We start from the raw sequence: 19,626 nt of genomic DNA, 5'->3' as shown, positions 1-19,626 counted from the left end.
CGGCATATAAATACTTGTTGTTGTTGTTGTTCAGTCGTTCAGTCGTGTCCGACACTTCGTGACCCCATGGATCAGAGCACGCCAGGCACGCCTATCCTTCACTGCCTCCCGCAGTTTGGCCAAACTCATGTTAGTAGTTTCGAGAATACTGTCCAACCATCTCATCCTCTGTCGTCCCCTTCTCCTTGTGCCCTCCATCTTTCCCAACATCAGGGTCTTTTCCAGGGAGTCTTCTCTTCTCATGAGGTGGCCAAAGTACTGGAGCCTCAACTTCAGGATCTGTCCTTCCAGTGAGCACTCAGGGCTGATTTCCTTGAGAATGGATAGGTTTGATCTTCTTGCAGTCCATGGGACTCTCAAGAGTCTCCTCCAGCACCATAATTCAAAAGCATCAATTCTTCAGCGATCAGCCATCTTGATGGTCCAGCTCTCACTTCCGTACATTACTACTGGGAAAACCATAGCTTTAACTATACGGACCTTTGTCGGCATGGTGATGTCTTTGCTTTTTAAGATGCTGTCTAGGTTTGTCATTGCTTTTCTCCCAAGAAGCAGGCGTCTTCTAATTTCGTGACTGCTGTCACCATCTGCAGTGATCATGGAACCCAAGAAAGTGAAATCTCTCACTGCCTCCATTTCTTCCCCCTTCATGGATCACTGCCTTGTCGTGGCGAAGGGGCTTGAATTACTCAGGGAAGCTATGAGCTATGCCGTGCAGGGCCACCCAAGATGGACAGGTCATAGTGGAGTTTGGACCAAACGTGATCCACCTGGAGAAGGAACTGGCAAGCCACTCCAGTATCCCTGCCAAGAAAACTCCATATAAATACTACAGATAAATAAAAAAAACTCCATTCGGAATACTTTCCATTGATTCCTACTTTCTGATATTAACTTTGATTGTACAGGGATTCAATCGTCCCACCAAACACACAAAAAATTCATGTGAAGCAATGCATACATTGTTTATTTAGTCGAATTTACATTGTGATGCGGCGTCTGTGGGAGCGACACACACCGCACTTGACAGATGGAGGGAGAGTGGGGGAAGGGCGAGTGATGAGCCTGCGCGCACGCGCAGTAACCGCGCCAACCCCCTCCCCCCACCAGCAGCTTCGGCGGCTTTCCCTCCCTTCGCGTATTTTCTGTAGCTCTGCAAGAAGCGTGAGAGGGCGGGGGGGACGGGGGACGGTAAGGCGTTTCGCCATCGAAGGGGCCGGGCGAAGGTACAGAGAAAACTGTTGCAAAGAAGCAGGGAGAGTGCGAGGGGCAGGGGAGCGGCACGGGAGCAACTCTAAACCTGCCAATCAAGAAGAAGAGGCAGCTGAGGGATTCGCGTCTCAGCCAGTTATAGGTAGCTGTTCGTGGAGGGTGGGGAGGAGGAGGCGGGAGCAGCAGCTGTCGGAGAGCAGATGACAACAAGGCGGTGGCGAGAAAACGAAGCAATAGGCGCCCCACAGCCCCGTGACAGGAGAATGCCAAAGCAGAGCGACCAATGGGCGTGAGGAAGAAGGAAGGCCAATAGAAAAGCAGCTTGCCCGCATGCGTAGTTGGATGGAGGGGAGACGGGTGGAGAGCTGCGTCGTGCGCGGGCCCCGCCTCCCTCCCTCCCTTCTCCCCCCTCCCCCTGCCGCAGAGCCGTTGCTGAGGGAGCGGATGGCGGCCATTTTGTGATGCTGGGTAGGGGCGCGGGTGGGGGAGGGGGAGGAGAGGAAGGCTTCGCTGAGAGGCAATGAAGACGGGCACAGACTTCACTTCCCTCGCTCCCTCTCACACACACGCACATACGGCACAAGATGGCCGGGGAGACAGGAGCCTCCGCTGGTCGCTGCTGCCGTTTCCCTCCCTGTCCCGGGCGCCTGTTCCTCCGGCCACCCCCCTGGCCCGAGGCGGGCGCTCGCTTGAGGAGTGGGGGGACTCTCCGGCTGGGCCCAGGCTCCTGAATTGGGGGGTGGCCTGTCAAACCCCCAACCCCTCAGAAAAACAACCGCAAAGAGAGGCGCCTATGCGGCAGAGCTGGCTCGGCTCGTCCTCGGGGCGGCGGCGGCGCCGAGAACGGCGGCAGCTACGCCCGGCGAGCCCCTTTCGGTATGCCCGCGTCGTCTCTCCCGCTTTGGGTGGTAAGTATCGTCCGCAGTTTCAGCCCTCCATATCCTCCTTCTCCGCCATTGTCTCTTTGTCCTTGAGAAAGGAGAGCCGCCTGGGAGAGGCAGGTGGTGGTTTTTCGGGAAAGAACCACCGGCCATCACTTTTAGCCGTCCCTCGACGCCTTTTTTCACTTAGGGGGCAAAGGCGGATTTAGGGTCCTCTCCTTACATTTGGGGGGTCCTGTCTCCCCACCTCCCAATTAAAAACGGTGGGGGGGGGAAGGTACTGAGTGTTAAGGCTTCCTGGGACAGGACTTGAGAACCGAGGGAGGAAAGACACAATTCACTCCTTCGCTTGGGCTTTTTATGATTATGGGAAGGAAAAGGGCAAGACCAGAACCCCCCTTCCTAATTTTCCCCATTTCGGGGCATCTTGGGAGCTGGAGTTGGGCGAGGAGGGTGCCACATAAAAAGAGCGGCAGAAGAAGGAAAAAGACCCGGTTCCTCGCACTTTACCTGTCAAGTATTGGGTATGTATTAAAACTCACACTTTTATGTGTGGTTTCTTAATCGAAATTAGGGGTGCCCAGGAAGGACTTATGGGGGCAAGGGCAAAACCTGATAATCAAGGCTGGGGTGGAAAAAAGCCAACACCCTGGCTTCTTACTCGCTTTATTTACTGAACATGTTCTTGTTTGTAATTTAAAGGAGTGTTAAAGCACCCCTTCTCCATTTTGAAGGACTTCCTAAATTGAATTAGGGGTTCTGTCTCTATAGACTCCCGATCTAGGCACAGAACCTAATCTTCAAGGATGTTGGTGTCAAACCAGAGCCGCCATTTGAGCCAGAGTTTTTCTTCTCTCCTCTGTTGCCTCCCCCCATCTTATGCACCATTTCTTTTTTTTGTGCGGGGAGGGAGGCTAATCAATCCACAACATTAAGGACTTGATGCACTTTCTCCTTAATATTGATTGGAAAAGGTCTGTGTGGGATTTTTTTTTGCAAACTATTTTCTTGCTGTAATTAGTCCTGAAGGGCAGATATCTTGTAATGCAGCTTGTTGTTACCCCAATGCAGCATTTTTGTAGGGCATCATAGGGTGAGGGTCTGCAGCAAATGTAGATGGCACCCCTTTACAGTATTTGGAGGAGGGAAATCAATGGTGCCTTATATGTCTTCTGCAAACTCCTAAGTACTTTGAAAGGGAGCTGTTGTTCACCATTGCTTCTGAAAAGGGGAAACAATCCATTTCTATTTTGGTAAGAACAAAAGACGCCATGTCTGTTCTTTCTCTCAAATATAAAACTTGTTTTTCTGAATGTAGGGTGTTGGCTTTTAACTCTTTCTAAACTACCAGTAGAAGAACAGGCTGTGGAAAAAAACTTTATTTTGAAATGATATGTTGAAAACATATATACACAAACTGTTTATTTGTGTGTGTGTTTTAACCTGAAAGGGCCAGTGATGCCTTTTTATGCTTTGGGCTTGAGGAAATATTTAGTGAGCTTATAACGTAAGGGTTTTTGTTATGTGTCAATTGTACAGTTGAGTGAACTTCTAAATTAGAACTGGAATACGTAAGTGGAAAGTGCAGCTTAGTAAAATGGGATGCAGTAGGATAAAAATAAGAAATTTGGAGTTTAAAAGTCATAGAGGGGATTTTTATTTTAAGTATGTCTATATGTCTCAGAAGCATCAGATTTTCTGTTGTTCTTAATTGAGTAAATTTAATTTAAAAATCCATTTCCTTTTACCTGAATTAATAGTAAATGCTTAAAATGGAATATTGAGCAATTGCTTTTCCTTGGCTTCCTGGAATCTTTTAATACTTGGATGTTATGCCTTAAAATTTGGGGTTTCTGTTTGTAGAAGAACTACAATTATATTTTGTTCAGGTGTTGTGTTAACTACTTGTCCTTGTTCTAGAATCTTCCTGTTCAGGCTTACCATTTCGGTGGCTAGGACACTGTGTGACATAAGAAATTTATCAGAGAATAAAGTTCTACCAATGAAATGAGTAGTTGCTATATCTTTAGCATGCTAGTAAATTCATTTTATATTTTTGAGGCTTATTAGTTTAAACTGATGATAAAACCACTATTTGCCATGCAGATAACTCAGTTTTATTTTTTAGGTATATATATTTTAAAGAATCAATACCAGTGGTTAATTTAATCTATCTTCTGAAATTGTGATCTTCTAAAAAAGACGAAATTTATAGTGTGCTGTTATGAATAAAGTTAAGTGTGACCAAGTTACATAAAGACTTCTACATCAATGCAAGAAAAAAGATGAATTCAAGTGTAAACATGAAGGTAGTAGAATTTAGATACTTCATGGGACTGATAAAGATGAAAACTTCACAGAGATTCAAAAACAACACTTAGAAGATTATCAGTTTAGGTTGTCTACTTTGGAGTTTCAAAGTGTTGGTAAAATAGTGTGTGTTGCTGTTTGATGTAACTACTCAGAATTTTGAGATTAAATACTGTATAAAGGGTAAGCACTTTTGAGAGTAAATACAAAGGGTAAGCACTTTTGACTATGTACAATGACAATAAAGTATCTATCTAATACTTTTACCTTCAGATATACTCAACACTAGCTTGAACAGTCGTTTAGGGATAAATATCCATAATGATACTGTTACTATTTTGTATATGAAAGTGCAAATTGAACAAAAAGCCTGTTATGCTTTTATTATGTGCAAAGTTAGAAAATCGTTTAACTTCAGAAATGCAGCCAGCACAGACGACCCTTCCAATACATAATACGCCGCTACAACAAAAATGAAACACTTTTAGATAAACCTAAACATGCTTTTCCTTGTTTAGGTATTCGTGAATGTTTACTACTTCTGTAACAACTGTGTTTCAGATGACCTGAACAGACTTTGTTAAGGTAAGAATGGTTTTGAACTTCATTTTTTGTCCTATTCACTGTTTTCAGTATACTGATTAGTTGTATATAATTTCCCCTAATATGGATGGAAATAATGAATTCTATTAAAATTGAATGCAGTGGTATTGTTTCTATTTATCTTCTTAATTTTTAATTGAATAAAGAATCTAAGATTTCTGACTAATAAAACGAATAGTGAGAATACCTAATTGGAAACATTTTCAATTGAAAATCAACAGGACTTTTTCTAAGTAAGTGGCTTATGGTCGCCATCGAAGGTAGCAATAGGATATGCTTCACGAAGCCAGTGATAAATAAGTGGCATTTACTTCTAAATTTAGACATATTTAGAATTAGATTGCAACTTTAGGAAGTGAATATGCAGTGGGCAAGAAAATGAATCTCAACATTGAGAAGAAAAGGATGGGCGACCTTGAATACCCAATGTAACTTAGAGAAGACAGCATTATTTACTTAAAGTATATTCCAATAAACACCTCAGTAGAATGTTATTGGAATGTAGGACCTATCTGTAACTTTAAAAAGTTTTTAAATTTTGTGATTCTTTGGAATAAAATACTCATGCTCAACAGCACAGTTGGCTGTGTTGTGTGTTCCTATTTTAACACAAATTTGTATGTTTCCTTAAAGATCGCATCAGGGTTCTGGTAACTGGGATGATTCAGATGGCACCAGAAGAAAACATGTTATGTCCTTCAGGTATGTCAGTTTACCCAACTTCTAATAATAGCTATTTTGTATCTTCTGCGGTTTGCAGCTTGCAAGTTTTTTTTTTTTTTTACAGAGTTCTTGCTTCTGTTTAAATTAAATACTTATAACTTCAAAGGCCCTGGGTAGTATTGCCCATGTCATCTTCTAAACAAGGCATCAACCATACAAATGTCTTTTTAAACAACTGAGGTACTAGAAAATATGAATATTGTTTTAGCATTACAAATAAAAGCTTGGAATACAGTAATGCTTAGCTTTATATAACACTTAAGTGTTCAAAGTGACTTGCATATATTAGCTCAATCGTAAAACAAGTCATAGGACAGATTATGGGCCTAATGCCACCCGTAACGCGTTAAGTTTGCGCAGATATTTTAACCAGACACCCCAGCCTATACAGTACTTCAAGCCATGACATGATCCCATTTTCTGATGCTGATTTCCAGTAATCCCATTTCTTAATGCATTGCGTCATATACAAAGCTGAAGACCACCACAGTAAAGTACAACCTGTTACTTTACTTTTGGATATCTGCACTTTGGTAATCTCAACTATGTTCTGTCTTGCTCAATCACTGATTTTGAATGTGCTGTTTTAAGGTAGTTACAGTGCATAATATATTAAGTAAATGTACATATTTGTAAGCTGCTGTGGAGGCTTTTCACCTGAAGAGCACAGTAAAAAACTAAAACAAATGCAATATAAAATTTGGAATTGAAGTCTGATGGTTGACACAATTTTCAAACTAAATTTATTTGTTTAAGGCTTTTCCTGTTTTGACTGAACAATAGCAAAAGGCAGTGCTGCTTTGTTTAGAAATAATTATTTAATATTCAGAAATATTTCTTATTAAAATGCACCAACATCTTTAGTGCAATTTAAACCTGTAATGCAGTCTTCCCCAACGTGGTGCCCTACAGATGTTGCTGGAGTATAGTTCTCATCTCTTACTTACCATTGCCTGTGCTGCCAGAGACTGATGAGAGTTAGGGTCAAAACATCTGAAGGACACCAGATTGTATTAAATAAACATATAATGCTAATGCAATACAATGGAATCCGATGCATGTTTGGAGATAAGTAATTTCTACCGTGTTCAGTTGTGACTTGACTCTTGAATGTGCATAGGATTGCAATCGTAATTAAATAAAATGGACTTAAATTGGGAACCCTTAACTGAAAACTGTCACATCATTTGTAGAAGAGTTCTTGCCGGTATGTGACTTTACATCCGACTGAACAGCTTGATCATAAACATTATTTACTTTAGAGAAGTCCCGTATTTTTTCTTACAATTTCCCCCGTGGAGCTCAATTTGGTGTCAATGTCCACCTCTCATCCTCATAGTTGTCCTGTAGAGCAAAATGATAACTGGCCCAAGGTGACCTAGTAGCTTTGTGACCCAGGTCTCCAAGGTTTTTAAGTCAGTACTGTACTATGTCCAGTACACCTGACTGGAATGATACTGTAAACTAAATAGTAGTTTTAATAGTAATACAGGAATTCCACCTTTTTAAAAATAATAATACTTTTGTTATTTATACTTCGCCAATCTGGGTTTCCTCAGCCACTCTGGGCAGCTTACAGCATATCTAAAAACATATTATTTGATGTAAAACTCACAAATCTGCTTTTAATTAAAAGATAAATTTACACTTCCTGTGCCACTCTGGTGAATATCATAGAACACAGACAATGATATTTTAGTGTTGAAAGTTCAGAGGGAAATGCACAAAGTTTATTTGATTCAGTCTGTGCTCTGGATTCAACTGCAAAAACCCTACATAAATCCCTTTAGAATCGCAAATCACTGTAGTATTCTAGATTAATTCCCATGGCATGTGACAGGACATTGAAAAACACCTGTGCTCTCTTGAGGGTCTAGCTGTGGTGCAATTGGAAGATAAGTGCTTGTATATTTAATTCAGAGATTGAGTTGAGGAGCTATTTGGATATTTAAATACCTGGTACAAAGAAGGCCCCCCACTTATAACTTATAGTTTTCTTATTGGAAATTACCTGACTCTGGTAATTACTAAATTGTTCTGAATGAAGTAGCAAGTTGTTTACATCTGAAAATTTAAAATTAAATTATGTTACCATAAGTTATCTTGTCCTTTGGATATATTTAGTGTCAAGTGTTTTATACCACACTTTATTCCTGAATTCCTGAATGAAATAATCTTAGTAGCCTGTTTGGTCTGAAGAAAATAACCTCTCCAGAAAATTAAAAATTCCCAGTACAGCCAAACCTCTAATGTATATTTTTGGAAATGTTATACTTTTATATATTGAAATTAAGGCTTGCCAGGGGATCTCATTGTGGTCTGCTACATGGTGAGATCAGACTATTAATTTTTATAATGTCTGGAACTTCTTGCTCATTCTTCTTATTCCTGTTCCAATCTCTAAAACTATAGCCTTTTGAACAATAGAAGATAAGAGAAAAACCTAAATCGTCAAGTGACTTAATAATGCATATGCCAAAACTTTTTGTAAGCACAGCTGTCTGAAAATGAGTTCTGTGAATTTGTGGGACTTGCTTGAAAAAGTACTCTGAACAGGACACTAATACTTGAGGTTAATTTCTAACTGAACTCAACTCACTAAGAAGCCTGGTGTTTCTTTGGCACACAGCAAAACAAATGGATTCTGCTGTATTATATTTTAGCTACAAATTGGCAACATACTTACAAAACCTGTGCTAATTCCCCATACTACAGTGGTACCCCGTGTTACACACGCAATCCGTTCGGATCGTGCTACGTAACACAGGCGTGCGTAACATGAACACCCCCCACCAAAGAAAAACCCGGAAGTAGCGCGATTTGAGCGCTTCTGTGCATGCGTGAAGTGTGCAGAAGCGTTCTGCGCATCCGGGAGTCACGTGCGCTCTGGAAACGCTTCCGGGTTGCGGGCGTTCTTAACTTGAACGTCCGCAACCCGGGGTTTGCGCAACCCGGGGTATGACTGTATTTTTAGATTTATATTTGGGTAAATATGTTTTAACAGTATTGTATGTTGGAAACAGTTCAGCTGGCCCAAATCTTGGCTAAATGTGTTTGTGAGAGTGTTCGTGTGTATAATATAGCCACAATAGATTGTGGAATGAGATCCCATGAAGGAAGAACGGGAGTCAAGTGCTGAATATTTTAATTACTAACAACTTTATGAGTGTTTAGAAAACAGATGACAAACTGTAGTATATTTCACCTTTGAAATGAGGTTTTAAGAGTTGATAGGGAACCTCTTGGCCCTCCAAATATTGTTGGCTTCCAAATCCCATCAGCTCGAAGCTAGCATGTCCAATGGTCAGGAGAGATGGAATCTGGAGTCCCAGCAACTTCTAGAGGGCATATTTGGAACTTGAAATTGCTTCACCTCTCCCCCCTCAAAAAAAGAAAAAGAAAGAAAGAAAAGAAAGGCTGTAAAGGCAGTGCAATCACAAGGCCACTTTGTATCTTAAGCAGTTCTGCACACAGTGCAGGATTCTGGTAATGTTGTGCCCTGAGCAAGGGCAGAATTTGCTGTCCCCAAAAATATTTCTTATTTTTACAACAATTCCTTTTGGTACAGCTGCTTTCAATGGAGGTGGTGGTGGTGGTATTATCTATCTATCTATCTATCTATTCATCCATCCATCCCTTTGGCTCAGTGTCTTGTGCTGGGGAACTGTCCGCATCACCCTAACTCCAGTGCTGCTGCACTTCATAATAGTACAGTGGTGGTTCCTCTGTTTTGCTTCCAGCAATCCTTCAGCTTCATTCTGTTTTTGTACTATGCTTTAGTTTTGGCTATGGAAGAATAGGACAGGGAAATAAGCTTGCAAGATAAATCCTATATTGTGGTGATGTCAGTTCGATGTTAATTTTGTCAGAGGAAGCTTATCATGATGTGAAAATTGTGGGCTGCGATTCATAACCTGATACATATTGGGGCATACAGTTTTGGGGAACAGATGATAGGATTTAGCTTGGGATGCAGTTTTGAACTTAATATACCGGTAAAAGGAAAGAACACTCACTAAACAAACAGCTTGACTTCTTTGTAGATGTTGACAGAATCATGTTGCTGATGTATTTAAAATCATTTCAATGAATCTAGTATGTTAAATCTTGTCTTTCCAGGTATGTTGAAGATCTGGATGTGTAAAATATCTGATGCTGATTGAAGCACTGGTAAGTTGCTTTCTTGTGATTTAGAAAGGTTTCTTTAATTATATATGTTGGATATTTTTATGGAAATGTCTTAAATTATGGATCTCTGGATCCATAATTTTAATCTCTGGATTAAAATAACCATTCAATAATGATAATGAGTAGAATCAACTGGTAAAACTTCTAGAGCTACAGTAACCAACATGGTGCTCTTCAGATGTTCACAGAATCATAGAATCGTAGAGTTGGAAGTGACCCAGAATCATAGAATCATAGAGTTGGAAGCGACCCAGACGGTCATATCGTTCAACCTCCTGACAATGCAGGAATCTCAACTAAAAGCATCCATGACAGATAGCCATCCAACTTCTGCTTAAAAACCTCCAAGGAAGGAGAGTCCACCACCTGAGGGATTCGGTTCCACTGTCGGACAGCTGTTACTGTCAGAAAGTTCTTCCTGTTGTTTCGCTAGAATCTTCATTTTTCCTGTAACTTGAATCCATTGGTTCAGGTCCTATCCTCCAAAGCAGGAGAAAATGAGGTTGCTCCATCTTTCGTGTAACAGCCCTTTAGATATTTGAAGTTGGCTGTCATCTCTTCTCAAGTCTTCTCTACTAGGCTAAACATACCCAACTCCCTCACTGTTTCTCATAAAGCTTCATTTCCAGACTCTTGATCATCTTGGTTGCCCTCCTCTGCAGATGTTGCAGTCTGCCAACATCGTTTTTAAACAGTGGCACTCAGAACTGGAGACAGGATAGAGTGGTATTATTGCTTCCTTTGACCTGGACACTATACTTCTGTTAATGCAGCCTAGCAGAGCATTAGCTTTTTTGCTGCTGCATCACATTTTAACTCATGATATCCTTGTGGTTTCATGCTAAGCTAGGACCCCTCGATCCTTTTCATATGTGCTACTGGTAAGCCAGGTGTAGCCCATCTTATATTTGTGTAGCTGGTTATTACTGCTTAAGTGTAGAACCTCACATTTCTTCATAATGAAATTTATTTGCTAGTTTTGGACCAGTTCTCCCAATTCTATCTTCTGTGGCACTAGCTATCTTTCCTAATTTGATGTTATCTGCAACTTGATGAGCACCCCTTCAATTCCTTCATCCAAGTCATTTATAAAGATGTTGAACAGCGGGCCCAGGACAGAATTTTGTGGCACCCCACTTGTCACTTTCCCCCCCAGGATGATGAGGAATCATTAGCACTCCTTGGGTTGTCAGTCAACCAGCTACAATTCTACTTAAGTTTCTTCATTCAACCCACATTTTACCAGCTTCCTTGCAAGAATATCATGGGCGACTTTGTCAAAAGCCCTACTGAAATTAAGTTTCACTACGTCCACAGCATTCTCCTGATCCACCAAGCTTGTAACTCCTATCAAAAAAAGATTCATCTGGCATAACTGGTTTTGAGGGTACCCATGCTGGGTCTCGGTAATCACAGCATCTTTTCCAGGAGCTCGCAGACCAAATGTTAAATTATCTGTTTTAGGACCTTTCCTGGTATCTACGTCAGCTGACTGGTCAGTAGTTATCTGGATCTCCTCCCCGCCCCCCGCTTTTGAAGATGGGGACAACATTTATCTGCCTCCAATCTGAAGGGACCTTACCTGTTCTCCAAGGATTCTCAATAGTATAGACAGAGGCTCTGAGATTACATCTACAAGATCATTTAGTACCCTTGGATGCAGTTTATCAGGCCCTCGAGATTGAATTTATTAAAGTAGCTAGGTGTTCCCTTACTACCTCTTCCTATCTTGGGCTGCAACTCCCTCTTGCATCATTTATTCTGTTATCACTAGGTTGGGCACTGCTTTCCTTTTTGGTGAAAACTGAGGCAAAATAGTTGCTGAGTGGTGCCACCTTCTTTCTGTCACCTAATAGCATTTCCCTTCCCGTCTTTTCCATGCAAAGGACCTACCACCTGTTCTTCCTCTTCAAACATAGCCAAAGAAAACTTAGTTATTATTTTAACCTCTCTTGCAAGCCTGAGCTCTAGTCCACCTGACCTTCTCCTTGCAAGTGTTGGCTATTCATTATACTTTTCCTTTGATATTATCTTTTCTCCATTTCTTACACATGTCCTCCTTAAATTTCGCTCATCTGTTAGCTCCTTATGCAGCCACACTGGCTTCTTTGATACCTCCCATTTTGTTTCTTGTTGGAATTGTCTGCACTATGCCCTCAGTATTTCACCTTTAAGAAACCCGCGTCCATCTTGGACGTCTCGTTGAGTAGTTCCTTAAGTTTGGACTTCTCATCCAGTAGTTCCTTAAGCTTTTTGAAATCAGCCTTCTTAAAAGCCCACAGTGCATGTTGGACTATACTCAACTTTCCCATGCCTCTTCATCATGAACCCACAAGGACATGGTCACTTTCCCCCCAAGATTTCCACTACTTCCACCTCTTTGAGCAGTTCTTGAGGATCAGGTCCTAGATAGATGATCCCCTTGTTGCTTCTTCCAACATCTGGGAAAGGAATTTGTCAGTGAGACCTTAAATTCTTGGTAGAGTTTGAGTTTCAACAGATATTGGGGTAGTTGAAGTCTCCCATGACTACTATAGCTCTCCTTTTTGAATGTTTGGTAATCTGCTCTAGAAAGACATCATCCAAGTCTTCAGTCTACCTTGGAGGTGGCAGACACCTACAGTAAGGTCAATATTGTTTCTTCTCTTACAGTTTCCCCCTTTTAATCACAATCTGCCTTCCATGCTCAAGGGTTTGGATTTCTTCAGTGGTGTACACATTATTTATATATAATGCTATTCACCCACCCTCCTTCCCTGTTTAGTCTATTCCTTTTGAACTAGTTATACCCCTCAATTTCTACATTCCAGTCATGAGTCTCATCCACTGGGTTTCAGTAATGCCTATTGGGTCATATTGCCATTCTGTATAGAGCTCAAATTCGTCTTGCTTGTTTCCCATCCTCTGTGCATTAGTATACAGACAACTGAAACAGTTCCCTCCAGCTGCTTCCTTCTTGTTGTTTCCTGCCCTTTACAGGTTTCTGTAGTACCAACCTCAGGTTCCTGTGCATCAATGACACTGTTATCCCCAATACCAGGTGTTCCCCTGACATCTGTAATATTGTCTCCCACCCATTCAGGATTTAGTTTAAAGCTCTCCTGTTCATGTTTGCAAGATTCTTAGCAAACACAGTCTTGCCCACCACTGTGAGATGCAATTTATCTCTTGCCAGAAGTCCTTCCTCAAGGAAGCAGAACCATGGTCCGAGAAGCCAAACCTTCTTGATGACACCACCTATGCAGCCATTGGTTACTTCCAGTATTTCCTCTCTTCAACAGAGGAGTGATGAAAAAGCGACCTGTGCTCACCTTTCAGTTACTGCCCAGAGTCTCATAGTCCCTTGTTATACATCAGAGGCTGTGTTTGGCAGTAATGTTTGTACCCACATGAATCGGAAGGAAGGGGTTGTGGTCAGTGGGTTTAAGACTCAGCAGCTTCTCTGTCACATCGTGAATCTTTGTGCCTGGAAGACAGCACATCTCCCATGTGTTGAACTGTTCTTGAACTAAAACTTCCATATTCCCTTCCCATTAACTGCTGGCTGGGACTGACAGATTCTGTAGTCCAGAAACATCTGGAGGGTACCACATTGACTATTCCTGTTCTTGAGTGAACCACTGTAGGCTGCAAGGAGAGAAATTACACATTTGTATACTTACATAGAAATTACTAAGGACAACCTAGCACTCTGGCTAGTCTGTAATATGTGCTGGTGTTTTTTACATGGGAGATGTTCAAATGCAAGATTCCCCTACTTGCAGCCCAAAATAGTTCACTCCAGGAAAAGCTTTACTCTTCTTAATTCTGTCAGTGTTGATTTGTGGGCTGGTTTATATGATTAACGTGTGTTGATATGCAAGTTCCAATCTGTTGTGCATGTAGAGTACAGTCGTACCTCGGGTTACGTCCGCTTCGGGTTACGTTTTTCGGGTTACGTACTCCGGTAACCCGTAAGTGTTTTTCGCCATGTGCGCGGTGCGCGCATGCGCAGAAGCGTTCTGTGCGGTCTGCACATGCGCAAAGTGCAATATCTCCATTCGGGTTACGTACTTTTCGGGTTACGATCGGCACCCCGGAACCAATTAAGTACGTATCCCGAGGTACCACTGTACTAAATTTTTTTGCCTGTTCAGACTACTCTGGATTGTGTAGTTAAATCAGTTAGCCACTCTAACTTTTGGGACTGAAAGTGAGTCTTAGTGAGAGATATAGAACATAAATTTCTTAATTTTCAAGTATGCTATATTTGCAATCCTGTAAGCATTCTAGAATACTTTCTGTCTGTTAAATTGAACCTTTTGAACGTGCATACTGGCTTGTATACTTCTAAGATTTTTTCAGTCTTTTGTGCAGTATGCAGAAAGAAGGGTATGCCAGATGCTCTTTTAAGTTTAGTAAGTCCAGGCTTTATCTCCCTTATTGTTCCTGTAGTCACAAAGGTTGGTGATCAAAAATGTATATTACTGCCCCAGGGTACCAACTTGTTAAATTAATTTGAGAGTGGTGGGAAACCTTTCAGTCTTTGGAGAAGAAAAAAATTATTCTGCTTAAAGAAAAAAATACTCTCATACTGAACACAAGTAGCACTTGTGTGGGAGAGACACTTTAAATAGCATGCAGTGGACGTTGCCTTCATATGGATAGCCATTTTTCTAAAGTGACCCACTATATATAGAGAAAGCTAGTGTCCATGGTAGCTCCCCCATGGAGTGGGTTGCTTCACAGATGCCACTTATGTGGTGTGATTTAGAATAGCTGTTAAGGTGTGAGGTGTTGTGTGGCTTTGCTCAGTGCAGACATTGGGAACCTGTGACCCTCCAGATGTTGTTGGACTTCAACTCTTATCAGCCCCAGTCACTATCACCAATGGTCAGGAATTATGGGAGCTGTATTCCAACAGCATTTGGAGGGCTGCAGATTAGCCACCCAACCAGAACTTTAAGTTTCATTTGCTCAACAACCTCATGCCACTTAGGCACTTCTTAGGACATTCAAGTTCGTTTGGTACTTCCTTGTGTTGACTCTTGCATCTATTAGGTTCCTAATTCCTAAGCATAACTCTCTTAGCATATTGCCATATTCTTAAGCATACTGCAATATTCTTCAAACAGGTATATTTGAAATTCCACTTCAGCACAGTAACCTTGCTTAGCAGTAGGTTTTAGATTCATAATTGAAAACTGTAAGTCATTGGGTGAAAGTGCTTCCTGTACTAAAGTGCTATTATTTAGCATTTTTTATGCTATCAAGCTGTTCTTAACTCCAAAACGATGACATTTATTCAGAATTGGTTGCTGTGAATTGAGTGCCATATTTCATAAAACTTCTGTCAAGACCAGTGCCTTCAAACCTTCTGTCTTCAGGGCAGGCTTTCTACATCATGCCTGCTGAGCAACCAATAAGTTGCATGGGATTCTGAGCATGTTCCAGCATAGACAAACACCAAACACGGACAATGATGAAGCCTGCTACACGCATTAACTGAATGACACCGAAATCTATGTATTAGAACCTGCCCAACATTCCTCTATGCCTGTTGCATTGGAAGGAGTTTGGTATTGGCATCCAGAGCGAGGCAGTGCAAGACTTTTTGGTGTCTTAGAAAATCCAGAGGGCCCCCCCCATAAAAATATTGGTAGTTTTCTGCTATATGATATCCATAATTTGCTATCTTTCTTCACCTAGCAGTCTTCCTATCAATTAGCTTGCCCACCATTTTGGATCTTGTTATGCTTCTGAGGAAACCCAGGATTCCTTGGAACATTGCTCTAAGTCAGCCTTTAATTTGTGATCTCCTGCTGACTGCTTTACATTATTCACCCCACGAGTCTTTCTGTTGCTAACAAGTTCAAAAGTGTTTCTTAGAGATTTCTGTTCACCATCGGTCTCTTTACTCTTCTCCTTTTCCATGTTCTGTATCTACCATGGATTGCCAGTAGCAATTAGTACTAACCCAAATGTGTGTTTATCTTGGCACTTTGCAAAGAATCAACATGTGAGTCAAACCTGAAGCTTAACATTATAGTTAGACAAAAATTTAAATGTGTCCTAAACACTGCTAATTAGTTCTCTTGACCCCTACATGGGACTTTCAACTGTCAATCTTATAATAGGAAGCAAAGAATTGAATATGCTGCATAGCTCCCTAAAATCTGTGCGCACACTTAAAATGCTGGTGAGCTTATTTTGCATCCTTTCTACAGTTTACAATGTTGCTGATTTTAAGAGAACCTTTGTAGAGGTATATCCTTCTGAAAGTACTAAATAGTAAAATGTGGAAGAAGGTCAATACTGCAATTTGTATACCTTGATCTAAAACACTTTTTTTAGTTTTCACTTAAGACAGGGAACCTCTGGCCTTGCTCTTGTTGGGACTTGCAGCTCACATCATCCCTGACCATTAGCCATGCTGTTTAGGGCTGATAGGAGATGGTAGTCCCACAACATCTGGAAGGCCATAGGTTCTTCATCTCTGCTCTCCTAGTGCAGGTCAGTAATCACTAAATACTTGGTTAGGACTTGACTGAATTTATTTTGACCAGTTTTTTGTTGGAATGACCCAATGAAAAATGGATACAAAGGATTGGTAAGCTGCTCTGTATGCCATAATTGTAGAATATATTGGAGAATAGGATCACTAAATGAAGAAAGCAGATAGTAGTGTCTAGAAATGGAGATAGGTTTCCTATAACCTATTTTGAGACAAGTGCTGCCTTGAGTTTTTGTGGATGTACCACAAGCATGTCCAAAGTCCGTTTCAGGGGCCTACAACTCCAACCCTAAAAAAAAGCTCTACAACTTCCATCCTAAAACAAGCTCAGCAGCTTTGGTTGGCCCATTGGTTGGCCTCCACGGCCCTTCACTTCATAAAATCTGGCCCTCTTTGAAAAAAGTTTGGACACCACTGATGTACCATAAGTCTGGCTATGGTCTTCTACTATGCTGATGCATCTGCAGAGCAATGTGGTGATGGTAGATCAAAATAATTTTTCAGGGGCTGAAAAAACACTTGAAATGTTTTTATATCTAGGCGAACCAGTCATGTGTTCCATGAGTCCTAGCTTCACTACCACTTTTACTACTACAGACTTTTTGCTTGTTAAATTTTGAATAGTTCCATGCTTCAGGGTTGGCTGCAGCACAGTTCCATGCTATAACCTGAAGTAAGGAAATTTCTGGTCTTGAGATTGAGAATCTTACTTTTTGTACTGATAATATTTGGACAAAGATTTTGTGAGAAGTGCCAACATGATTTCATGAATTAGCTTAAATTTGAAGTTTTCTTCAAAATTGAATTTGTAATTTCAAGCAAATGTGTTGCCCAGGAGCCAAAATGCTATTACAACATTCTGTTGTATTTGACAAATCTGCTGCAAGTTTAAAATAATCCTTTTTTATTTTATTTTATAAAATTTATACACTGCTTGAAAGCGGTTTAAACCCTGAAGATCTTTCCAGCATAATTGGTGCTGTCTCATTCATTAATGCTATTCCTTGAGACTAACAGTCACAACCCAGTGTACAGATGGGTACAGTTAAGAACTGCACAGGAGGAGGTGGGAAATGTGGAAGGGCTACAAAACCAGACCAACCAGAACACCTGGTTGCCCATGGGTGTCAATATAGAATGAACCTAGTGAATAATCATGCTTAAATCATGAGAATTAATTTTAAGGGAATATTACTCCCCTTGGAATCTGTAGCAGGGTTATAAATTTTTGCTGTTTCTGTTTATTCTGTGTTTATAGGTATCAAAATGAAAACAAATCCATTTTTCATTTGGATCTTGGGGCCAGTCATATAACCAAAGACCAAGCTGAGATAAATTAGTATCTAGCCAGTCCTACCTTCTAGTAATGTTCTCTGCCCACACCTTCCCATGACTTCTTCAGTTCTTATGAAATCTGTAAGGGCAGCAGAACTTGTTTGGTCCCCTAGTTGTACTGTATTGCTTGTGTTTACGCTATTTGAAATCTTCATTTTGTTGCATCTATTACAGCCTATATAACATCCAGGTGTAGTGCCCATTGGTGTGGGAGTTCACTAAACTGAACTACATATAACCAGGCCTTTGGCTGTTTAACATTTTATGGCCTTTTAATGTGTTCGTGGGAGAATATTACGTATTTTGTGTTCTAAATTTGTATTTTTATGTTGTGAACTGCTCTGTGATCTTCAGATGAAGGGCAGCTCACAAATTCAACAAATTAAATAATATTTAGGGCTGTGTCCCATGCTAGTTCTTCTCAGAGCAGGCACATTGAAATGGATAAGAATAAGGTAGCCATGGGTCTACTCTAGTTTTCTTCTGACTGGCATGTAGCATAACCCATAGTCCTAAAAGTTTGGGAAGTGATGTATTCACCAGCTGTGCACCTTATGAATTAAATGTGTAACCACAGAATTGTATGAAATTGAACAAAAACTTTATGAATTCAAAACAAAATGTTTCTTCTTTCATTGATTTTTTTAAAAAGTATATTCCCTATAGTATTTTTGTTGTGAATCTCATGATCATAAAGACTGTATCTAGAACCAGTGCATTTCCTTTCTTGTTTTAGTGGTTTAAAGTAAAAAAATTCTGCATATGTCCTTCCCTATAACAATCCTGAAAAATGGCTCTGGTCATTAATACCTTTTAAATGCTCCTCTGACATCATTAATTTTCACATTTTTTGTTATTTGAAAATACATTAAAATGTTTTCAGATATGATAATTCAATGTTGGTGTTTAGTTTAAGGATAAAATTACCTGTATTCCAACAGAATTTTTCTTTTAATTTTTTTATAAAGAGTCCAGACAAAGGAGAATCTCAAAGGGAGGACAACGAGTTCCAAATCAAGATGGCAGTTCCACAGATTGAGAGGTTGAGGAATGAACTATTGCATGATTGCTGATTATGTCCAACCAAGAGGGGCACTTTAGGATGAACTTCAGTGTAATCTAAACCAGAGAAGATTTGGGCTATGATCATCTGATAAATGGATTTTTTTTTAAAATCAAATGATTTCTGACCTTCCAATATAGCTATTTGGCATTGGGGGTGGAATGGGTGACTGAATTTTCAAACCAGGAATGTATGGCATCCTTTTCCTCCCCTATTGCAGAAGTGCTGTGCTACTTTAAATGGCTTAAATAAAAGTGGTTTTTTTTACATTTTTATCTTGTTTGTCGTCTTTCAGGCTTAAAGGTTCTTAATGTCATTGATCTTTCTGTCACTGGTTGTGTTGACAAGAACTGTTTGATTACTGAAATAATTTAATATTTTGTGAAATGATATTTCAAATACTTGCTAAATTTTCAGATTGCTGTCTGTTTTTAGTAGGATCTTATTCTTGGTTGGGGATTTATATTCTGTGGTTCTCTGGCTAGGTGCAAAAGGTTTTATCCTCCTATGGGTTTTATGTCTGCCTGATCTAGGATAAATGATGGTAGATGTCAGCAAGACACTTTCAGAACAGTGCAACTATCTTAAAATGGTACAAATATGTGTAGTCATCTCACAATCACACTATGACCTAGAGTCTCCTATGACAGTTCTACAGTTGGATAATATACACATATTGAAAAGCTGGCTTTTTTCTAAACAATTTATAGTTTTATTTCCTTATGGTATGGTATGTGGGTCTGATTTTCTTGATCATACTTAACAGTATTTTAAATGAATTGCTGTTTGTACAAATCTGTAATGTTTATGATTCTACC

The 19,626-nt window shown here is 40.4% G+C and overlaps 1 long non-coding RNA gene across 4 annotated transcripts; it reads left to right on the top strand.

Moving 5' to 3' along the window:
• Positions 1-1,598: 1,598 nt before the first annotated feature.
• Positions 1,599-18,912, top strand: LOC117056548. Of its 4 annotated transcripts, none has more exons than XR_004427741.1 (5): positions 1,599-2,120; positions 4,922-4,988; positions 5,640-5,708; positions 9,849-9,899; positions 18,714-18,912. It is a non-coding gene; the product is annotated as an uncharacterized LOC117056548 (long non-coding RNA). The 4 variants fall into 4 exon arrangements; XR_004427743.1 differs by lacking the exon at positions 1,599-2,120 and adding an exon at positions 2,354-2,617; XR_004427744.1 differs by lacking the exon at positions 1,599-2,120 and adding an exon at positions 3,046-3,067.
• The last annotated feature ends 714 nt before the right edge of the window (positions 18,913-19,626 follow it).

Source organism: Lacerta agilis, chromosome 13 (genome assembly GCF_009819535.1).
Source record: "Lacerta agilis isolate rLacAgi1 chromosome 13, rLacAgi1.pri, whole genome shotgun sequence".
NCBI lineage: Eukaryota > Metazoa > Chordata > Lepidosauria > Squamata > Lacertidae > Lacerta > Lacerta agilis.
The sequence above is the reverse complement of the archived record's forward strand: the minus strand, read 5'-3'. Positions and strand labels throughout refer to the sequence as shown.